At 48.1% G+C, this 21,850-nt stretch overlaps 1 protein-coding gene across 1 annotated transcript in view; it reads left to right on the top strand.

Annotated features, from left to right (window-relative positions):
- KRI1 (KRI1 homolog) overlaps positions 1-21,850 on the top strand; it is a 212,971-nt gene that overhangs the window by 181,635 nt on the left and 9,486 nt on the right.

Genomic DNA, 21,850 nt, shown 5'->3' with positions numbered 1-21,850 from the left:
TTGGTGGAACAGCCCCTAATTCACTTCTTGAATTCAGGAAATGTTCAGGTTGGTCTGGCTCCATGAATACATATACATACTTTCTATATTAAGTGTACATTTACAAGGAAACTTTATCATTATTTTCGCAACTAATTGGCGAGCTCTAGTGCACAGAGACAGAAAGTTTTTCCTACCCAGTTGCATTGATCTAATAATGTCTGGAAATATCCATATTTTCCCTCCAAGGAACGGCTTGTTCCTATTTCAGAAAAAACTCTTTAAAACCATATCCCTTTCAGCAGGTATCAAAAACTTCACCAGCAAAACCCCTCTCTTTTCAATTTGTTCCTCCTGGGTTGTCTCAAGAAATCCAGACAGGTTATCAAGTGGGGATGATGACTCTGGCTGCTCCCCTCGGTCTGTCTCTCCCTCCCTTCTCTGTACTGGCCCAAATAAGTAATAAGCTTTCTGAATCGTTGAGGTTACCACTGCAGAAATTCAGCATATCCTGGAAATACCTTTTAAGCTGTTCCTTGGGGGAATTAATGTACATTTAGGAAAATGTATTATTCTCAGATCTGAGAGTATTTTCCAGACCTTCCAGTCTCTTATCTAACCTTGAGTCCCCCTGAATCTGGCCTGTTTGTATTTCCTTAATCTGGTTTATTTGCAAGTCCATTTCCTGGATTTTCGTTGAATTTGCAAGAACCACCGGGTTCACCAGGTTAAACTGCTCTTGAGAAGCCTTAATTGTCGTCGTCAAAGATATTATTGCTTTTTCCAAAATAGCCATACCATTCCATAACGCATCGAAAGTAACTACTTCAGGCTTATTTATCAATTTTAATTCTGGTGAATTTACCGGTGCTATCTGCTTTGTATTCTCCGGGTCTGTCCGCTCCGTCTGGCTCTTTCCCAGAGCGGTAGTAAATGGCAGCGACCTGCCCACACCGCTCATTTCACCAATATTCAATTCCTTCAAGGCGATTAAGGTCCCCTGGCCTTGGGTTTGCCTCGTGGCGCCTGCAGCTGAGCCTACCTCGACCGCTTTCTCCACTTGGTGCAGCTTCGGCATCAGCGATTCCACTGGCTCGTGTGCTCCAACGTAGACGGGGGGGGGGGAAGGGGTCTCCGGCGCTCCAGGACTCAAGGATGTTTCGTCGAAAAGCACGGAGATTTGAGGGAAGGAGAGAACAAAATGGCGTCGTGAAGAGAGGACGCAGTCAGACGAGCTCCTGCATAATCTTTGTTATTTTGGATTGCCTACATTTTGAAATGCTTCGTACAAAAAGAAAGGGGAAGGTAAAGGAGGGAACCTCGACCCCCCCTTAAGCCTACGCCAGTTCAAACGAAGATTCGGGAGGTTTTCTCCGCAGCAGGGGATTCTCCAGGAGAGTCGGCTAGAGATTCTTTTATTTTAAGAGAGAACATTTCATTCTTGTGATTGGGGGCGAGGAGCTGTTAATCACTGGAGGGTGTAATACAAGAGAGTGGTGGAAAGAGGGGTAAAACCCCAGAGCCTCTGTCCCCGGCTAAACTGTGGGGTGGCTGGGAGAGAGGAGGGCCTGCTGTGAATTGCTGGTCCGCAGGCTGGAGTGCTTTGCTAGTGATGTTCAACATCAGCTTGCTTTGACTCAATTGGTCTACTATCCGCGTGAAGTAGCTGGATGAGAATTAACTTCCTCATAACATGAAACTTTTTTTGCCTTGTAGTCCAGGAAAATCTCCATTGCTGGGGGTCTCTTGCTTCCTGGGAGGATAGATCACCTGTGAGGTGAAAGCCTATTTATCTCTGTGCCACGGCTCCGTCCCTTCCTCCTCACAGTCAGGCCAATACAGAACGTATTAGCCCCCGTGGGGCCGTGCGTTTTTTTTTTTGATGCGCGGCCAACGCTCCTGAAACTAATAGCTCTCATCACGTGCAAATGCGTGTTGATGAGCCTATTAGGTAGTCTCCGGGCAAGTGTACAGAAAAGCAGAAAAAACTGTTTTTCTGTACACCCTCCGACTTACGATCATAGCTTTCCTTCCCTGAAAGAACACAGTAACTAGTTGGGGAGGTTCACATAGATTTAGTGGAGCAAGGTTTGGGTCTGACTCCCCCAAGCGGGAGCAGCAGATAAGAACATATGTAAGAATATAAGAACATGCCCTACTGGGTCAGTCCCAGTATCCTGTGTCCAACAGTGGCCAATCCAAGTCACAAGCACCTGGCAAGCACCCAAACACTAAATAAATCTCAAGCTACTATTGCTTAATAATTAATAGCAGTTTATGGAATTTTTCCTCTAGGAACTTACCAAAACCTTTTTTAAACCCAATTACACAAACTGCTGCAACCACATCCTCTGGCAATGAATTCCAGAGCTGCTCTAGCAGCTTATAAACCCCTGCCACCATCTTCAGAAAGCTTTGCTACAAGAAAACAAAAGAAGGAGAATCAGGGCACACAGACAGAGACACTGACAGCATCTGGAGCTTCCCCACACAGGATGAAACGCATTTTATTTGATTTATATTCCGCCTTTCAGATTCTTCTAAGCAGATTGCATTCAGGAAGCGTAGGTGTTTCCCTGTCCCTAAAGGCTGATCATCTGCGGGCCTGGTTTACTAAGGCTTTTTCCCTATTCTGGGTCTCTAGGAAAAATGCTTAAGTTAAGGTCCTAAGTCTGTACCTGAGGCACTGGAGAGTGAAATGACTTGCAGGAGGGAACAAGAAGCAGCGGTGGGATTTGAACCCTGAGCTTCCCTGGTTTGCAGCAGGTTACTCCTCCACCATGTAAACCCCACCCCCAGAATAATTTGTTTCCAGTGGGGGGGGAGAGGAATACAAGGTAAGAAAAATGGAGACCTTACTTACCTGATAATTTCATTTTCCTTGGTGTAGACAGAAGGACTCAGGACCAGTGGGTATTGTGCTCTTCTGCTAGCAGATGGGAGACGGAGTCAGATTTTAAAGCTGACGTCACCCTAGATATAACCCTGCAGTAACCTCAGCTCTTCAGTATTCTCTTGCAAAAGCCATTGTGGATAGATCTTTGCTTAAATAACTTGATTAAACTTGAGTAAAACTTGAACTGGTTCAACTAATTTCCAAACTGGAGACCGCCAGTGCCCTCAACCAATTACCGCAGACACCGGACAAACTTTGGGTGTCTTGAACTGGGGGGGACGGGGGGAGGACACGACTTACCCCTATTTGCTTAATCTAGAGATTTGCTATCCGAGGTTCTCCTTTTCCCGGGGCAGCCGTGGGCGGGATTGCTGAGTCCATCTGTCTATGCTAAGGAAAATGAAATTATCAGGCAAGTAATGTCTCCATTTCCTAGCCTGTAGCCAGATGGACTCAGGACCTGTGGGATGTACAAAAGCTACTCCCGGACAGGGTGAGAGGCTGCCCGTGACCCACTTACTGCTGCTGCTTGTGAAGGCTGTGTCCTCCCTGGCCAGAACGTCCAGGCGGGAGAACCTGGAGAAGGTGTGTAGGGAGGACCACGTCGCCACCCGACAGATCTCGGCGGGCGACAGCAGCTTGGTTTCTGCCCAGGAGACTGCCTGGGCCTTTTCCATCGGAAAAAACTCAGCAGAAACAGGGGGTCAAGATTTGAAGCTCCAGGGAGGAAGACTCAGAACCAATGTCAGGAAGTATTTCTTCACGGAGAGGGTGGTGGATGCCTGGAATGCCCTTCCGGAGGATGTGGTGAAGACCAGAACTGTGAAGGACTTTAAAAGGGACATGGGATAAACACTGTGGATCCATAAAGTCTAGAGGACGTGAATGAATGTGGAAAAAAGGATTTGCACTCACAAAGTGGGGAGTAGCTGGCTTGTTACGGCGGTTCCTACCCCCAACCAAATAAGCCTGATACTTCACTTTCAATGCGTATCCAGCATGGCTCTCTGCTTCAACGGCAGGGGGAATGAAGAAAAGTGGATCTATGTACAGACAACCAACAAAGATTGAATTACATAGTCTGGGAAAACAAATAAGCATGGGTGTAGCTTGCTTATTGCGGCGGTTACTACCCCTAACTAATTAAGCTAAATATTTCACATAGATGCAGTTCCAACACTGCTCTCTACATTAATGGTGGGGGTGGAAGGGAAATAGAACCAAAAGGTTAATAAGAGCCAAGAGTAACAGATAAGTATGAGAAAAAAAAAAAGTGCGAAGCTTGCTGGGCAGACTGGATGGGCCGTTTGGTCTTCTTCTGCCGTCATTTCTATGTTTCTATGGGCCCTTGTAGAATGAGCCTTAACCTGTAGTGGTAAGGGCTTTCCTGCTTCTATGTAGGCTGCCTGGATTACTTCTTTGATCCAGCTGGGCTATGGTCGCCTGCGAGGCTGCTTCCCTTTGTTTCTTACAGCTGTGAAGAATGAATAAGCGAGGCGTTTTTCGCACCGGGTCCGATCTTTCTATGCATCGCACCAGGAGTCTGCGGACATTCAGGTGGCGAAGAAGGCATGAGTCATCCAAGTCCTTACGTACATCCGGAGCTGGTAGCGAGATGGTTTGGTTCAAGTGAAACTCGGAAACCACTTTCGGAAGGAAGGAGGGGACTGTGCGCAGTTGTATGGTTCCAGGGGTTAACCCGAGGAATGGTTCCCGACAGGACAGAGCCTGTAGTTCGGAGATGCAACAAGCTGAACATATTGCCATCAGGAATGCAGCCTTCAATGTTAAAAGGCCTAGAGACAGACTGCGTGTTGGTCTGAAGGAAGCCCCAGCTAGGAAGTCTAAATCTAGACTGAGATTCCATAGAGGCACCGGCCACTTTAGGGGTGGTCGGAGTTGTTTAACCCCTTTCAGGAAGCGGGACAAGTCTGGATGGGTTGATAGCCGGATACCGTGCACTTCTGCTCTGAAGCAGGTCAGTGTGGCTACTTGGACCTTGAGGGAGTTGATTGACAACCCCTTCTTCATACCGTCCTGTAGGAACTCCAGAATGATGGGAATCTTGCCTATCCAGGCTTTGAATACTCTCCAGATCCGTATGTATGACAGAGATGTGGAGAACTTGCGCGCTCAGAGCAGTTTGTGAATTACGGCCTTTGAGTAACCGCAAATCAGTACTGGAATAGCAGGGGGTGCTGCAGGGCAGGAGTGAGGTGCATGGGCAGAGCTGTGTGTGAGGGTCTCAGTACTGGAATAGCAGGAGGTGCTGCAGGGCAGGAGTGAGGTGCATTGGCAGAGCTGTGTGTGAGGGTCTCAGTACTGGAATAGCAGGGGGTGCTGCAGGGCAGGAGTGAGGTGCATTGGCAGAGCTGTGTGTAAGGGTCTCAGTACTGGAATAGCAGGGGGTGCTGCAGGGCAGGAGTCAGGTGCATTGGCAGAGCTGTGTGTGGGGGTCTCAGTACTGGAATAGCAGGAGGTGTGCAGGACAGGAGTGGGGTGCATTGGCAGAGCAGTGTGTGAGGGTCTCAGTACTGGAATAGCTAGGGGTGCTGCAGGGCAGGAGTGAGATGCACTGGCAGAGCTGTGTGTGTGTGCGGGTCTCAGTACTGGAATAGCAGGAGGTGCTGCAGGGCAGGAGTGAGATGCACTGGCAGAGCTGTGTGTGTGTGCGGGTCTCAGTACTGGAATAGCAGGAGGTGCTGCAGGGCAGGAGTGAGATGCACTGGCAGAGCTGTGTGTGTGTGCGGGTCTCAGTACTGGAATAGCAGGAGGTGCTGCAGGGCGGGAGTGAGGTGCATTGGCAGAGCTATGTGTAAGGGACTCAGTACTGGAATAGCAGCAGGTGCTGCAGGGCAGGAGTGAGGTGCATTGGCAGAGCTGTGTGTGAGGGTCTCAGTACTGGAATAGCAGTGGGTGCTGCAGGGCAGGAGTGAGGTGCATTGGCAGAGCTGTGTGTGAGGGTCTCAGTACTGGAATAGCAGGGGGTGCTGCAGGGCAGGAGTGAGGTGCATTGGCAGAGCTATGTGTGAGGGACTCAGTACTGGAATAGCAGCAGGTGCTGCAGGGCAGGAGTGAGGTGCATTGGCAGAGCTGTGTGTGAGGGTCTCAGTACTGGAATAGCAGCGGGTGCTGCAGGGCAGGAGTGAGGTGCATTGGCAGAGCTGTGTGTGAGGGTCTCAGTACTGGAATAGCAGGAGGTGCTGCAGGGCAGGAGTGAGGTGCATTGGCAGAGCTGTGTGTGAGGGTCTAGTACTGGAATAGCAGGGGGTGCTGCAGGGCAGGAGGGAGGTGCATTGGCAGAGCTGTGTGTGTGAAGGTCTCAGTACTAGAATAGCAGGAGGTGCTGCAGGGCAGGAGTGAGGTGCATTAGCAGAGCTGTGTGTGAGGGTCTCAGTACTGGAATAGCAGGGGGTGCTGCAGGGCAGGAGGGAGGTGCATTGGCAGAGCTGTGTGTGAGGGTCTCAGTACTGGAATAGCAGGGGGTGCTGCAGGGCAGGAGGGAGGTGCATTGGTAGAGCTGTGTGTGTGTGAAGGTCTCAGTACTAGAATAGCAGGAGGTGCTGCAGGGCAGGAGTGAGGTGCATTGGCAGAGCTGTGTGTGAGGGTCTCAGTACTGGAATAGCAGGAGGTGCTGCAGGGCAGGAGTGAGGTGCATTGGCAGAGCTGTGTGTGAGGGTCTCAGTACTGGAATAGCACCCCCTGCTATTCTAGTCTCAGTACTAGAATAGCAGGGGGTGCTGCAGGGCAGGAGTGAGGTGCATTGGCAGAGCTGTGTGTGAGGGACTCAGTACTGGAATAGCAGCAGGTGCTGCAGGGCAGGAGTGAGGTGCATTGGCAGAGCTGTGTGTGAGGGTCTCAGTACTGGAATAGCAGGGGGTGCTGCAGGGCAGGAGTGAGGTGCATTGGCAGAGCTGTGTGTGAGGGTCTCAGTACTGGAATAGCAGGGGGTGCTCCAGGGCAGGAGTGAGGTGCATTGGCAGGGCTGTGTGTGAGGGTCTCAGTACTAGAATAGCAGGGGGTGCTCCAGGGCAGGAGTGAGGTGCATTGGCAGAGCTGTGTGAGGGTCTCAGTACTGGAATAGCAGGGGGTGCTGCAGGGCAGGAGTGAGGTGCATTGGTAGAGCTGTGTGTGAGGGTCTCAGTACTGGAATAGCAGGGGGTGCTGCAGGGCAGGAGTGAGGTGCATTGGCAGAGCTGTGTGTGAGGGTCTCAGTACTGGAATAGCAGGAGGTGCTGCAGGGCGGGAGTGAGGTGCATTGGTAGAGCTGTGTGTGAGGGTCTCAGTACTGGAATAGCAGGGGGTGCTGCAGGGCAGGAGTGAGGTGCATTGGCAGAGCTGTGTGTGAGGGTCTCAGTACTGGAATAGCAGGGGGTGGTGCAGGGCAGGAGTGAGGTGCATTGGCAGAGCTGTGTGTGAGGGTCTCAGTACTGGAATAGCAGGAGGTGCTGCAGGGCAGGAGTGAGGTGCATTGGTAGAGCTGTGTGTGAGGGTCTCAGTACTGGAATAGCAGGGGGTGCTGCAGGGCAGGAGTGAGGTGCATTGGCAGAGCTGTGTGTGAGGGTCTCAGTACTGGAATAGCAGGGGGTGCTGCAGGGCAGGAGTGAGGTGCATTGGCAGAGCTGTGTGTGAGGGTCTCAGTACTGGAATAGCAGGAGGTGCTGCACGGCAGGAGTGAGGTGCATTGGCAGAGCTGTGTGTGAGGGTCTCAGTACTGGAATAGCAGGGGGTGCTGCAGGGCAGGAGTGAGGTGCATTGGCAGAGCTGTGTGTGAGGGTCTCAGTACTGGAATAGCAGGAGGGGCTGCAGGGCAGGAGTGAGGAGCATTGGCAGAGCTGTGTGTGAGGGTCTCAGTACTGGAATAGCAGGAGGTGCTGCAGGGCAGGAGTGAGGTGCATTGGCAGAGCTGTGTGTGAGGGTCTCAGTACTGGAATAGCAGGAGGTGCTGCAGGGCAGGAGTGAGGAGCATTGGCAGAGCTGTGTGTGAGGGTCTCAGTACTGGAATAGCAGGAGGTGCTGCAGGGCAGGAGTGAGGAGCATTGGCAGAGCTGTGTGTGAGGGTCTCAGTACTGGAATAGCAGGAGGTGCTGCAGGGCAGGAGTGAGGTGCATTGGCAGAGCTGTGTGTGAGGGTCTCAGTACTGGAATAGCAGGAGGTGCTGCAGGGCAGGAGTGAGGAGCATTGGCAGAGCTGTGTGTGGGGTCTCAGTACTGGAATAGCAGGAGGTGCTGCAGGGCAGGAGTGAGGTGCATTGGCAGAGCTGTGTGTGGGGTCTCAGTACTGGAATAGCAGGAGGTGCTGCAGGGCAGGAGTGAGGTGCATTGGCAGAGCTGTGTGTGAGGGTCTCAGTACTGGAATAGCAGGAGGTGCTGCAGGGCAGGAGTGAGGTGCATTGGCAGAGCTGTGTGTGAGGGTCTCAGTACTGGAATAGCAGGAGGTGCTGCAGGGCAGGAGTGAGGAGCATTGGCAGAGCTGTGTGTGAGGGTCTCAGTACTGGAATAGCAGGAGGTGCTGCAGGGCAGGAGTGAGGTGCATTGGCAGAGCTGTGTGTGAGGGTCTCAGTACTGGAATAGCAGGAGGTGCTGCAGGGCAGGAGTGAGGTGCATTGGCAGAGCTGTGTGTGAGGGTCTCAGTACTGGAATAGCAGGGGGTGCTGCAGGGCAGGAGTGAGGTGCATTGGTAGAGCTGTGTGTGAGGGTCTCAGTACTGGAATAGCAGGAGGTGCTGCAGGGCAGGAGTGAGGAGCATTGGCAGAGCTGTGTGTGGGGTCTCAGTACTGGAATAGCAGGAGGTGCTGCAGGGCAGGAGTGAGGTGCATTGGCAGAGCTGTGTGTGAGGGTCTCAGTACTGGAATAGCACAAGGTTTTGCAGGGCAGGAGTGAGGTGCATTGATAGAACTGAGGGGATCTCTCCTCCCTCCGTACCCCAGGGCTCTCTCACACTCAGCACACACCCAGTCACTCCCAGCAGTAAAACCCCTTCCCATCCCCCTCTACAGCTCTACTGAGGAGCTCATGGGCGAGGGATCGGGGAGTTTGGGGGTCTCTTACCTCTGGCGCTGAATCTTCCCAGTGAGAGAATCTCTGAGGTTACAGATGTGCAGCTCCCCCAGGACGCGTCCGGTCTCCCTTCCTCTCCTTCACATTGCAGCAATTCGGAAATGTAAAAGTAAAACAGGAAGGCATTTGGCCATCTAGATTTATAAATCTCAAAACCTTCTGCACACCAGGACTTCAGTCTCCCGCTCTTCTGCAGACTTTTACAGCACAAAATACAAGGAAACTTTCCCCGATCTCTGCTGCTCCCACAGTCGGCTCAATCCAGTAAAGTGCGGCCGCGGTTACCCTGCTCCTTACCGGCTTTCTACTCACTTTCCGGCTGCATTAGTCCAACCCGCGATACACTATCCCCTTTAACCTACTCCTACCGCGTCCTAAAATCCCCGGGCAACCCCTTCCGCCCGCGGCATGGATATCAGATGTAAACGATCGAATTAGCTATTCCCTACCATCCAGTAACGCGCGCCCCGACTATCGCTATTTTACCCTGCTGTTTTGCGTTTAACCTGCTAACTTACCGCCTACCCTTACCCCTGCGTTAGAGGCAGGGGTAAGGGTAGGCGGCAAGCTTTCCCCCAGCCCCCGCTCACCTGCCCTGGCCGCGTCCATGGGTGCCGGTCTCCGGGGCAACCCCAGTCCTTCCCCCTCCTCCCAAAGCAAAAAAAAAAAAAAAAAGCGAAAAAAAAAAGTAGCAAGAGAGCAAGGGGAGAGAGGACGGGGCAATCCTACGCTCGGGATTGCCCCGTCCTCTCTCCCCTCCTCCCGAAGCAGGGCGCGAAAAGCAGCCTTGCTTCGGGAGGAGGTGAGAGGGCTGACAATCCCGAGCGTAGGATTGCCCCGTCCTCTCTCCCCTCGCTCTTGCTACTTTTTTTTTCGCTTTACACTGCCAGTCCCGTCTCCCCTCCTCCCGGAGCAAGGCTGCTTTTCGCGCCCTGCTTCGGGAGGAGGGGAGAGGGCTGGCAATCCCGAGCGTCGGAGAACTGGCCACTTCCTGGTATCTGTCATTTCAAATGACATTTGAAATGACAGATACCAGCGCGGCCGTGAAGCGTTAGGCCCGCGCACCCAGGTTACTGTGTGGGTGCTCCAGACAGTAAAATGGGTTGCGCGGGCCTAACGCTTCACGGACGCTTCTTAGACGCAGCTTGCATTTGCAAGCTATTTACATACAGGATCGAGCGGTAGGTGAGCTGCACTGTGCGTGCGGCAACCGCGGGTGCGCCGGGCACTAGCGCAGCTCTTCCTACCGCTCGGTACTGGATTGACCTGCCACCACTGATGACCTCAACAAATGCCAAGCTTCAGGACTCCGTAGCTCCAAAGGAAATCCGGGTCGACAGCGCCTTCCGAGTCCGCGTTCGGCTCCAGCTTCCAAAACTGCTCCCACTTAAAACGAGAGAGAGAGTCAGCTAATTTGTTATCCACCCCGGGAACAGGCCTCGCAGAAACCACTGCATTTAGCTGCAAGCAGCATAAGAGAAATTTGCACAGCAAATCGGCTACCAGAAAACATTTGGCTGACAAACTGTTGATAACGTGGACAACTCCCAAGATATTGCACCAAAATCCCACCCTCTTATTTTGTAAACGCTCCTCCCAGATGACCAGCGCAACCCACTATGGGAAAAAGCTCCAAGAAGGTGATCTTCCCGCTCGAAGCCGCTAAAACCCAGTTATCCGGCCAAGCTGCTGCGCACCCTGCACCCTGACAGTAAATACCAAAACCAAATTATGAATTAAACGATACTTTCCAAACTCCTTTTTTGGAACCACCGCTAGAGGAGAAATAATCATTCATGCAAAAGGGGGTTCCACGTGGGAAGACTGACCTAGAGAACCCGCTCGACGAGCAGACGAAGAGGAGGAAGACGAAGTGTACGAGGAACTGGAGTCGGAGGAACTAGACCTCCTATAACTGCCGTGTCGTTTGTGTTTCCCACTCCCTCCTCAAGCTTGTCAACAACCGGGACGGACTCAGAATTACCTCCACCCACCCCGACTGCGCTGGTCACGCAAGAAGCCACAGCATCCGAGGCATCTGTCACACCCGCCACGGAAAGAAGAGGGCCACAAGGTCTCCCAGAAAGCAGACCCCGACTGACGGCACTGACTGTTGTCCCGGAGAGCAAAAATTCATTAGAGGGCAAAAACAAGACATTAACAGGGAGGGTGCTGGGAATAATCCACTGATAGCATCAGCGCCCTAACCAAAACTCACCTGGAGCATCAGTGCCCTGTGACACTGCAGGCTGGGCTGGATGTGAGGTAAGAGCAGGGCCTGAAAGAGAAGAACTGGGTTACTGAAGCCCTCTGACCTGGATCGGCAGATGAAACGCCGGAGCTGATGAGCGCTGAGGCTTCCTGGTTCCACCAACTCTCAAGGCTTGAAGGACCTGGACGATCGGAGGCGTTCCTAGAGACTTCTGATACTGAGCTTGCAAGTCCTGCAACTTTGATTGTCCGCTTCACTTCAGAACCAGATAGAGAGAGAGAGGTTATTGGAGCTTTGTTATTTTTGGGATGCAATGTCAGGGGGTTCCCGGATGTTGCACGGGAGACACAGAAGAAGAGAAAGGCTTTTCTCCTCATGAGAACGCAGGTATTACAACTGGGGGGGCTTTTTTCCTGAAGTTTCCCTGTAAGTGCCTAGTTAAGCACAAAGGTAATTCCTATGAGTTTTATGACCCCCCACATCTGTCTCAATTCTTGGCAGGGAAAGTAGTCCCAAGCTCCACAGAATCCAGAGACAACGAATGTAGTTCCTGAAATATGTAATAATCTTTGTAAAAGCTACTGCTGCAGTCTGTATTTCCCTGATATTGCTATCTGCAAATCTCCTTCTGTAGTGTATCTCCTACCCCCTCCATTTGAGGGCAAGATTCAGGACGGAAATGATTTGATTTGTGAAAATTATTGACTTATTGTGAAATAATGATATTTCTGTATTTCCTATCAAGAGCTGTCTTGTTAAATTATGTAAAATTGCATAAAGATTAAAAAAAAAAACCATTGACATTCAAAATAGTTGTGTAATTGATTAATGTAAAAGAAGAAAAATAAATCTCTTGAAATTGTTTCACAGATAACTGTTGAAAGAACTTGAATATTTATTATTGTTGATTGCAATTCCAAATCCTTTTCTTTTGGTGAAAATAGAAATAGTAAAACTTGTTTCTTAGGAATTGTTTATTTCAGGGGCCCCTCAGGACAGGTAACTGAAATGTATCCGTACATCCCCCCAGGGTGGGTTCTGGACCCCATTTCTGCACAGGAAACCCAGCAGGGACGAGGGCATCAATCAGTGCCCCCTGTAAGGTTCCATCTAGAGACTTTTGCAATACAGAAACATTTCCCACCCAGCACCCGCCAACCTCAGCCATGACAGCGGGAGAAGGTCTCTGCCACAGGGAGGCGCTGTTTACAATAATTTAGATTCTCCTCACCCAGGCCTGTCCTTCCACCATCTGCAGAGAAGAAAAAACTGTCCCTGCAGAGCTAAAACCAGAATCGTAGCGAGCACACAGGGGGCCAATAGGGCTGTGGGTGATGGGAAGCCCTGGAGTGAAATAACCAAATCAGAAACTGCCTTTCAATAGCTCATTCAGTAATGGGGTCAGTGGGATCAGACCCATGGGATCGCTGGCATTGCTGAGTAATGACAGGGAGTGACAGCTAATAACAGAGCTCATCTCACAGACAAAGCAAGTGACTGTGCAAGCAGCCAATGGGGTTTGTAAAAAAAAGGCGCAAGAACTGCAGCTTTGCAAAGGAATCTTGCACCTACCGGAAAGAAGGGCTGGAGAGAGACTGCTCAGCATTGTGCGAGTCTGCAATGAATCCGTAGGAACGGATGCACGGGGGAATAAACCAAGAGCACAGACCATTTACTAATTTCAGAGAGACCCGAGATCCAGCGGGAGCTGCCGAGAGGAAGGACCCCAGTGTAATTTAAAGGGAAGACTCGCAGAGTGGCCAATCAGGGAGGAGTCACATGATCTAAAACTACCAATACTGACAAAGGGGGGGGGGGGGGAAAAACTATGAACGGAAGTCTCAAGACAGTGACATGGTTAGACGGACCTGAAAGAGAACTTAAGGACAATTGGCTGCTTAAGGACGTGAAAGGAATATAAGGATAGGAGCTGTCTAAGCGGACCTGAAAGAGAACTTAATGCTAGGAGATAGGAGAATGCGGAGCTGAAAGAGAACTTAAGCCTAGGAGATAATAAAAAAACAAACCTGAAAGAAATCTGATGAAGAAAACGTAAATGGGCGCGTGAGCCAAAAAGAAGATTTAAGGATTCAAAAAGACGCTTAAAGCAATGTGCATTACAGATCGTCCATCTAACTATGTATTCGCGGGCTAGGAAACTAAACATTCATAAAACGGATATAGAATACGTCCCAAAAGCAGACGGCAAAAACCTGTGAATGCGATAAACCTCTCTGTTGCTCCGGTTGCCTATTTATAATTTTTATACTATTTATGAAGTTTCCGAAGCCGTTGGACACCGGTTTATCGCTTTCACACGTTTTTGCCGTCTGCTTTTGGGACGTATTCCATATCCTTTTTATGAATATTTAGCTTTCTTACCCCGCGATCTCTAAAGCGCACTGCTTTTAACTAATGTAGCGCATGGGGCGCGTCTTTCCGAATTCCTAAAGCTCACTCTCCCCCTTTACGTTTTCTTAATCGGACCTTTTTCAGGTCTCGTTTTCAAATATCTCATTATGCTTTAGTTCTCTTTCAGGTCCACCAAGCCTCGGATTTAAATTCTATTTTATGTCTGTGTTAAACAGTTCATTATCCTTGCGATCTCTTTCAGGTCCATCTTTACCCCATAATCAGATCCTTTAGTTCTCTTTCAGGTCCGTTTTCATGCATTTCATATCTTTAAGTTTCCTATCAGGTCGCTTTTTGCTCCCCCTCATAGGTTTTCTGTCTCTGTCAGTATTGGCGGATTTATTTCACGTGACTCCTCCATGATTGGCCACTTTCTTTTGGTGGCTTCCTCTGCCTCTCTTCCCTTCCCTTTAAATGACAGTGGCCTCCCTGCTCGCAGCAGCTTTTCGGTCGATCTTGGGCTTCTTTGAAATTACTAAGTGGATGTGTGGTCTTGGTTTTTATTCACGCCAGTGCAGCCTTCCACGGTGCATCTTTTCCTACGGATTAATTCCAGAATTACACAATTTTGAGCTGTATCTCTTCAGACGTTGTTTGCGCCTGTACCAATGGTTTCTGGTATGCACAATATGCAATACACGCTTTTTTATGTAAAGTTTTATGCATTTCCCTTATATGCTTGCCAGAAATCTGTGTTCTCTGAGCTTCTTGCTTTTATTGTTTTCTCCCCCCATTGGGAAACTCAGAATGTGTTTTGCTGCAGGACCACAAGAAGGCGCTAAATGGTCCAGAAAAGACAGATCTGCTTGGAAACACAGAGCTGCAATCTAAATAAATACCACGAGATGGCGCTAAATGGTCCAGAAAGGACAGATCTGCTGGGAAACACAGAGCTGCAATCTAAAAAAATACCACGAGATGGCGCTAAATGGTCCAGAAAGGACAGATCTGCTGGGAAACGCAGAGCTGCAATCTAAATAAATACCACGAGATGGCGCTAAATGGTCCAGAAAGGACAGATCTGCTGGGAAACGCAGAGCTCATCTCACAGACAAAGTAAGCGACTGTGGAAGCAGCCAATGAGGTTTGTAAAAAAAAAAAAGGCGCAAAACTGCAGCTTCCCAAAGGAATCTTGTACCTACCGGAAAGAAGGGCTGGAGAGAGACTGCTCAGCATTGTGCGAGTCTGCAATGAATCCGTAGGAACAGATGCACGGGGAATAAAACCAAGAGCACAGACCATTTACTAATTTCAGAGAGAGCCGAGATCCAGCGGGAGCTGCCGAGAGGAAGGACCCCAGTGTAATTTAAAGGGAAGACTCGCAGAGTGGCCAATCAGGGAGGAGTCACATGATGTAAACCCACCAATACTGACAAAGAGGGGGGAAAAAAAACTATGAACGGAAGTCTCAAGACCGTGACATTGTTAGACGGACCTGAAAGAGAACCTAAGGACATTTGGCTGCTTAAGGACGTGAAAGGAATATAAGGACATGAGCTGCCCTAGCCGACCTGAAAGAGAACTTAATGCTAGGAGATAGGAGAAAACGGACCTGAAAGAGAACTTACGGACAATTAGCGACTTAAGACGAACTTGAAATAGAATGTAAGGATAGGAGCTGTCTTTTGCGGAGCTGAAAGAGAACTTGAAGCTAGGAGATAATAAAAAAACAAACCTGAAAGAAATCTGATGAAGAAAACGTAAATGGGCGCGTGAGCCAAAAAGAAGATTTAAGGATTCAAAAAGACGCTTAAAGCAATGTGCATTACAGATCGTCCATCTAATTATCTATTCGCGGGCTAGGAAACTAAACATTCATAAAACGGATATAGAATACGTCCCAAAAGCAGACGGCAAAAACCTGTGAATGCGATAAACCTCTCTGTTGCTCCGGTTGCCTATTTATAATTTTTATACTATTTATCAAGTTTCCGAAGCCGTTGGACACCGGTTTATCGCTTTCACACGTTTTTGCCGTCTGCTTTTGGGATGTATTCCATATCCTTTTTATGAATATTTAGCTTTCTTACCCCGCGATCTCTAAAGCGCACTGCTTTTAACCAATGTAGCGCATGGGGCGCGTCTTTCCGAGCTCCTAAAGCTCACTCTCCCCCTTTACGTTTTCTTAATCGGACCTTTTTCAGGTCTCGTTTTCAAATATCTCATTATGCTTTAGTTCTCTTTCAGGTCCAACAAGCCTCGGATTTAAATTCTATTTTATGTCTGGGTTAAACAGTTCATTATCCTTGTGATCACTTTCAGGTCCATCTTTACCCCATAATCAGATCCTTGAGTTCTCTTTCAGGTCCGCTTTCATGCATTTCATATCTTTAAGTTTCCTATCAGGTCGCTTTGGCTCCCCCCCTCATAGGCTTTCTGTCTCTGTCAGTATTGGCGGATTTATTTCACGTGACTCCTCCATGATTGGCCACTTTCTTTTGGTGGCTTCCTCTGCCTCTCTTCCCTTTAAATGACAGTGGCCTCCCTGCTCGCAGCAGCTTTTCGGTCGATCTTGGGCTTCTTTGAAATTACTAAGTGGCTGTGTGGTCTTGGTTTTTATTCACGCCAGTGCAGCCTTCCACGGTGCATCTTTTCCTACGGATTAATTACAGAATTAAACAATTTTGAGCTGTATCTCTTCAGACGTTGTTTCCGCCTGTACCAATGGTTTCTGGTATGCACAATATGCAATACACGCTTTTTTATGTAATGTTTTATGCATTTCCCTTATGTGCTTGCCAGAAATCTGTGTTCTCTGAGCTTCTTGCTTTTAGTGTTTTCTCCCCCCATTGGGAAACACAGAGCTGCAATCTAAAAAAATACCACGAGATGGCGCTAAATGGTCCAGAAAGGACAGATCTGCTGGGAAACGCAGAGCTCATCTCACAGACAAAGTAAGCGACTGTGGAAGCAGCCAATGAGGTTTGTAAAAAAAAAAAAAGGCGCAAGTACTGCAGCTTTCCAAAGGAATCTTGTACCTACCGGAAAGAAGGGCTGGAGAGAGACTGCTCAGCATTGTGCGAGTCTGCAATGAATCCGTAGGAACGGATGCACGGGGGAATAAAACCAAGAGCACAGACCATTTACTAATTTCAGAGAGACCCGAGATCCAGCGGGAGCTGCCGAGAGGAAGGACCCCAGTGTAATTTAAAGGGAAGACTCGCAGAGTGGCCAATCACGGAGGAGTCACATGATGTAAACCCACCAATACTGACAAAGAGGGGGGAAAAAAAACTATGAACGGAAGTCTCAAGACCGTGACATTGTTAGACGGACCTGAAAGAGAACCTAAGGACATTTGGCTGCTTAAGGACGTGAAAGGAATATAAGGACATGAGCTGCCCTAGCCGACCTGAAAGAGAACTTAATGCTAGGAGATAGGAGAAAACGGACCTGAAAGAGAACTTACGGACAATTAGCGACTTAAGACGAACTTGAAATAGAATGTAAGGATAGGAGCTGTCTTTTGCGGAGCTGAAAGAGAACTTGAAGCTAGGAGATAATAAAAAAACAAACCTGAAAGAAATCTGATGAAGAAAACGTAAATGGGCGCGTGAGCCAAAAAGAAGATTTAAGGATTCAAAAAGACGCTTAAAGCAATGTGCATTACAGATCGTCCATCTAATTATCTATTCGCGGGCTAGGAAACTAAACATTCATAAAACGGATATAGAATACGTCCCAAAAGCAGACGGCAAAAACCTGTGAATGCGATAAACCTCTCTGTTGCTCCGGTTGCCTATTTATAATTTTTATACTATTTATCAAGTTTCCGAAGCCGTTGGACACCGGTTTATCGCTTTCACACGTTTTTGCCGTCTGCTTTTGGGATGTATTCCATATCCTTTTTATGAATATTTAGCTTTCTTACCCCGCGATCTCTAAAGCGCACTGCTTTTAACCAATGTAGCGCATGGGGCGCGTCTTTCCGAGCTCCTAAAGCTCACTCTCCCCCTTTACGTTTTCTTAATCGGACCTTTTTCAGGTCTCGTTTTCAAATATCTCATTATGCTTTAGTTCTCTTTCAGGTCCAACAAGCCTCGGATTTAAATTCTATTTTATGTCTGGGTTAAACAGTTCATTATCCTTGTGATCACTTTCAGGTCCATCTTTACCCCATAATCAGATCCTTTAGTTCTCTTTCAGGTCCGTTTTCATGCATTTCATATCTTTAAGTTTCCTATCAGGTCGCTTTGGCTCCCCCCCTCATAGGCTTTCTGTCTCTGTCAGTATTGGCGGATTTATTTCACGTGACTCCTCCATGATTGGCCACTTTCTTTTGGTGGCTTCCTCTGCCTCTCTTCCCTTTAAATGACAGTGGCCTCCCTGCTCGCAGCAGCTTTTCGGTCGATCTTGGGCTTCTTTGAAATTACTAAGTGGCTGTGTGGTCTTGGTTTTTATTCACGCCAGTGCAGCCTTCCACGGTGCATCTTTTCCTACGGATTAATTACAGAATTAAACAATTTTGAGCTGTATCTCTTCAGACGTTGTTTCCGCCTGTACCAATGGTTTCTGGTATGCACAATATGCAATACACGCTTTTTTATGTAATGTTTTATGCATTTCCCTTATGTGCTTGCCAGAAATCTGTGTTCTCTGAGCTTCTTGCTTTTAGTGTTTTCTCCCCCCATTGGGAAACACAGAGCTGCAATCTAAAAAAATACCACGAGATGGCGCTAAATGGTCCAGAAAGGACAGATCTGCTGGGAAACGCAGAGCTCATCTCACAGACAAAGTAAGCGACTGTGGAAGCAGCCAATGAGGTTTGTAAAAAAAAAAAAGGCGCAAGTACTGCAGCTTTCCAAAGGAATCTTGTACCTACCGGAAAGAAGGGCTGGAGAGAGACTGCTCAGCATTGTGCGAGTCTGCAATGAATCCGTAGGAACGGATGCACGGGGGAATAAAACCAAGAGCACAGACCATTTACTAATTTCAGAGAGACCCGAGATCCAGCGGGAGCTGCCGAGAGGAAGGACCCCAGTGTAATTTAAAGGGAAGACTCGCAGAGTGGCCAATCACGGAGGAGTCACATGATGTAAACCCACCAATAGTGACAAAGGGGGGGGGGGAACCTAAGAACGGAAGTCTCAAGACTATGACATGGATGGACGGACCTGAAAGAGAACCTAAGGACAATTGACTGTTTAAGGACTTGAAAGGAATATAAGGATAGGAGCTGTCTAAGCGGACCTGAAAGAGAACTTGAAGCTAGGAGATAATAAAAAAACAAACCTGAAAGAAATCTGATGAAGAAAATGTAAATGGGCGCGTGAGCCAAAAAGAGGATTTAAGGATTCAAAAAGACGCTTAAAGCAATGTGTATTAGAGATCGTCCATCTAACTATGTATTCGCGGGCTAGGAAACTAAACATTCATAAAACGGATATAGAATACGTCCCAAAAGCAGACGGCAAAAACGTGTGAAAGCGATAAACCGGCGAAAAGTTCCCATGGCTTCGGAAACTTGATATAGAGTAGAAAAATTATAAATAGGCAACCGGAGCAACAGAGAGGTTTATGGCATTCACACGTTTTTGCCATCTGCTTTTGGGACGTATTCCATATCCTTTTTATGAATATTTAGCTTTCTTACCCCGCGATCTCTAAAGCGCACTGCTTTTAACTAATGTAGCGCATGGGGCGCGTCTTTCCGAACTCCTAAAGCTCACTCTGCCCCTTTACGTTTTCCTAATCGGACCATTTTCAGGTCTCGTTTTCAAATATCTCATTATGCTTTAGTTCTCTTTCAGGTCCACCAGGTCCATCAGGTCAACTTATGGCTTCCAGTCATAGATTTTCTGTCTCTGTCAGTATTGGCGGATTTATTTCACGTGACTCCTCCATGATTGGCCACTTTCTTTTGGTGGCTTCCTCTGCCTCTCTTCCCTTTAAATGACAGTGGCCTCCCTGCTCGCAGCAGCTTTTCGGTCGATCTCGAGCTTCTTTGAAATTACTAAGTGGCTGTGTGGTCTTGGTTTTTATTCAGGCCAGTGCAGCCTTCCACGGTGCATCTTTTCCTACGGATTAATTCCAAAATTACACAATTTTGAGTTGTATCTCTTCAGACGTTGTTTCCGCCTGTACCAATGGTTTCTGGTATGCACAATATGCAATACACGCTTTTTTATGTAATGTTTTATGCATTTCCCTTATATGCTTGCCAGAAATCTGTGTTCTCTGTGCTTCTTGCTTTTATTGTTTTCTCCCCCCATTGGGAAACTCAGAATGTGTTTTGCTGCAGGACCACAAGAAGGCGCTAAATGGTCCAGAAAGGGCAGATCTGCTGGGAAACGCAGAGCTGCAAATCTACAAAATACCACGAGATGGCGCTAAATGGTCCAGAAAGGACAGATCTGCTGGGAAACGCAGAGCTCATCTCACAGACAAAGTAAGCGACTGTGGAAGCAGCCAATGAGGTTTGTAAAAAAAAAAGGCGCAAGAACTGCAGCTTTCCAAAGGAATCTTGTACCTACCGGAAAGAAGGGCTGGAGAGAGACTGCTCAGCATTGTGCGAGTCTGCAATGAATCCGTAGGAACAGATGCACGGGGGAATAAAACCAAGAGCACAGACCATTTACTAATTTCAGAGAGAGCCGAGATCCAGCGGGAGCTGCCGAGAGGAAGGACCCCACTGTAATTTAAAGGGAAGACTCGCAGAGTGGCCAATCACGGAGGAGTCACATGATGTAAACCCACCAATAGTGACAAAGGGGGGGGGGAACCTGAGAACGGAAGTCTCAAGACAGTGACATGGTTTGACGGACCTGAAAGAGAACCTAAGGACAATTGGATGCTTAAGGACGTGAAAGGAATATAAGGATAGGAGCTGTCAAAGCGGACGTGAAAGAGAACTTAATGCTAGGAGATAGGAGAACGCGGACCTGAAAGAGAACTTAAGGACAATTGGCAACTTAAGACGAACTTGAAATAGAATATAAGGATAGGAGCTGTCTAAAGCGGACCTGAAAGATAACTTAAGGTTGGGAGATAATAAAAAACAGACCTGAAAGAAATCTGATTAAGAAAACGTAAATGGGCGCGTGAGCCAAAAAGAGGATTTAAGGATCCAAAAAGACGCTTAAAGCAATGTGCATTAGAGATCGTCCATCTAACTATGTATTCGCGGGCTAGGAAACTAAATATTCATAAAACGGATATAGAATACGTCCCAAAAGCAGACGGCAAAAACGTGTGAAAGCGATAAACCGGTGTCCAATGGCTTCGGAAACTTGATATAGAGTAGAAAAATTATAAATAGGCAACCGGCGCAACAGAGAGGTTTATGGCATTCACACGTTTTTGCCATCTGCTTTTGGGATGTATTCTATATCCTTTTCATGAATATTTGGCTTTCTTACCCCGCGATCTCTAAAGCGCACTGCTTTTAACTAATGTAGCGCATGGGGCGCGTCTTTCCGAATTCCTAAAGCTCACTCTCCCCCTTTACGTTTTCTTAATCGGACCTTTTTCAGGTTTCGTTTTCAAATATCTCATTATGCTTTAGTTCTCTTTCAGGTCCACCCAGCCTCGGATTTAAATTCTATTTTATGTCTGTGTTAAACAGCTCATTATCCTTGCGATCACTTTCAGGTCCATCTTTACCACATAATCAGATCCTTGAGTTCTCTTTCAGGTCCGTTTTCATGCATTTCATATCTTTAAGTTTCCTATCAGGTCGCTTGGCTCCCCCCCCCTCATACGTTTTCTGTCTCTGTCAGTATTGGCGGATTTATTTCACGTGACTCCTCCATGATTGGCCACTTTCTTTTGGTGGCTTCCTCTGCCTCTCTTCCCTTTAAATGACAGTGGCGTCCCTGCTCGCAGCAGCTTTTCGGTCGATCTCGAGCTTCTTTGAAATTACTAAGTGGCTGTGTGGTCTTGGTTTTTATTCACGCCAGTGCAGCCTTCCACGGTGCATCTTTTCCTACGGATTAATTACAGAATTAAACAATTTTGAGCTGTATCTCTTCAAATGTTGTTTCCGCCTGTACCAATGGTTTCTGGTATGCACAATATGCAATACACGCTTTTTTAAAATATGTTTTATGCATTTCCTTTATATTCTTGCCGGAAATCTGTGTTCTCTGTGCTTCTTGCTTTTATTGTTTTCTCCCACCATTGGGAAACTGACAATGCGTTTTCCAGCAGGACCAGAAAATGGCACTAAATGGTCCAGAAAAGACAGATCTGCTGGGACGCACAGAGCTGCAATCTACAAAGTACCACGAGATGGCGCTAATGGTCCAGAAAGGACAGATCTGCTGGGAAACGCAGAGCTGCAATCTACAAAAT

Source organism: Rhinatrema bivittatum, chromosome 19, assembly GCF_901001135.1.
Source record: "Rhinatrema bivittatum chromosome 19, aRhiBiv1.1, whole genome shotgun sequence".
Classification (NCBI taxonomy): Eukaryota; Metazoa; Chordata; class Amphibia; order Gymnophiona; family Rhinatrematidae; genus Rhinatrema; species Rhinatrema bivittatum.
The sequence above is the reverse complement of the archived record's forward strand: the minus strand, read 5'-3'. Positions and strand labels throughout refer to the sequence as shown.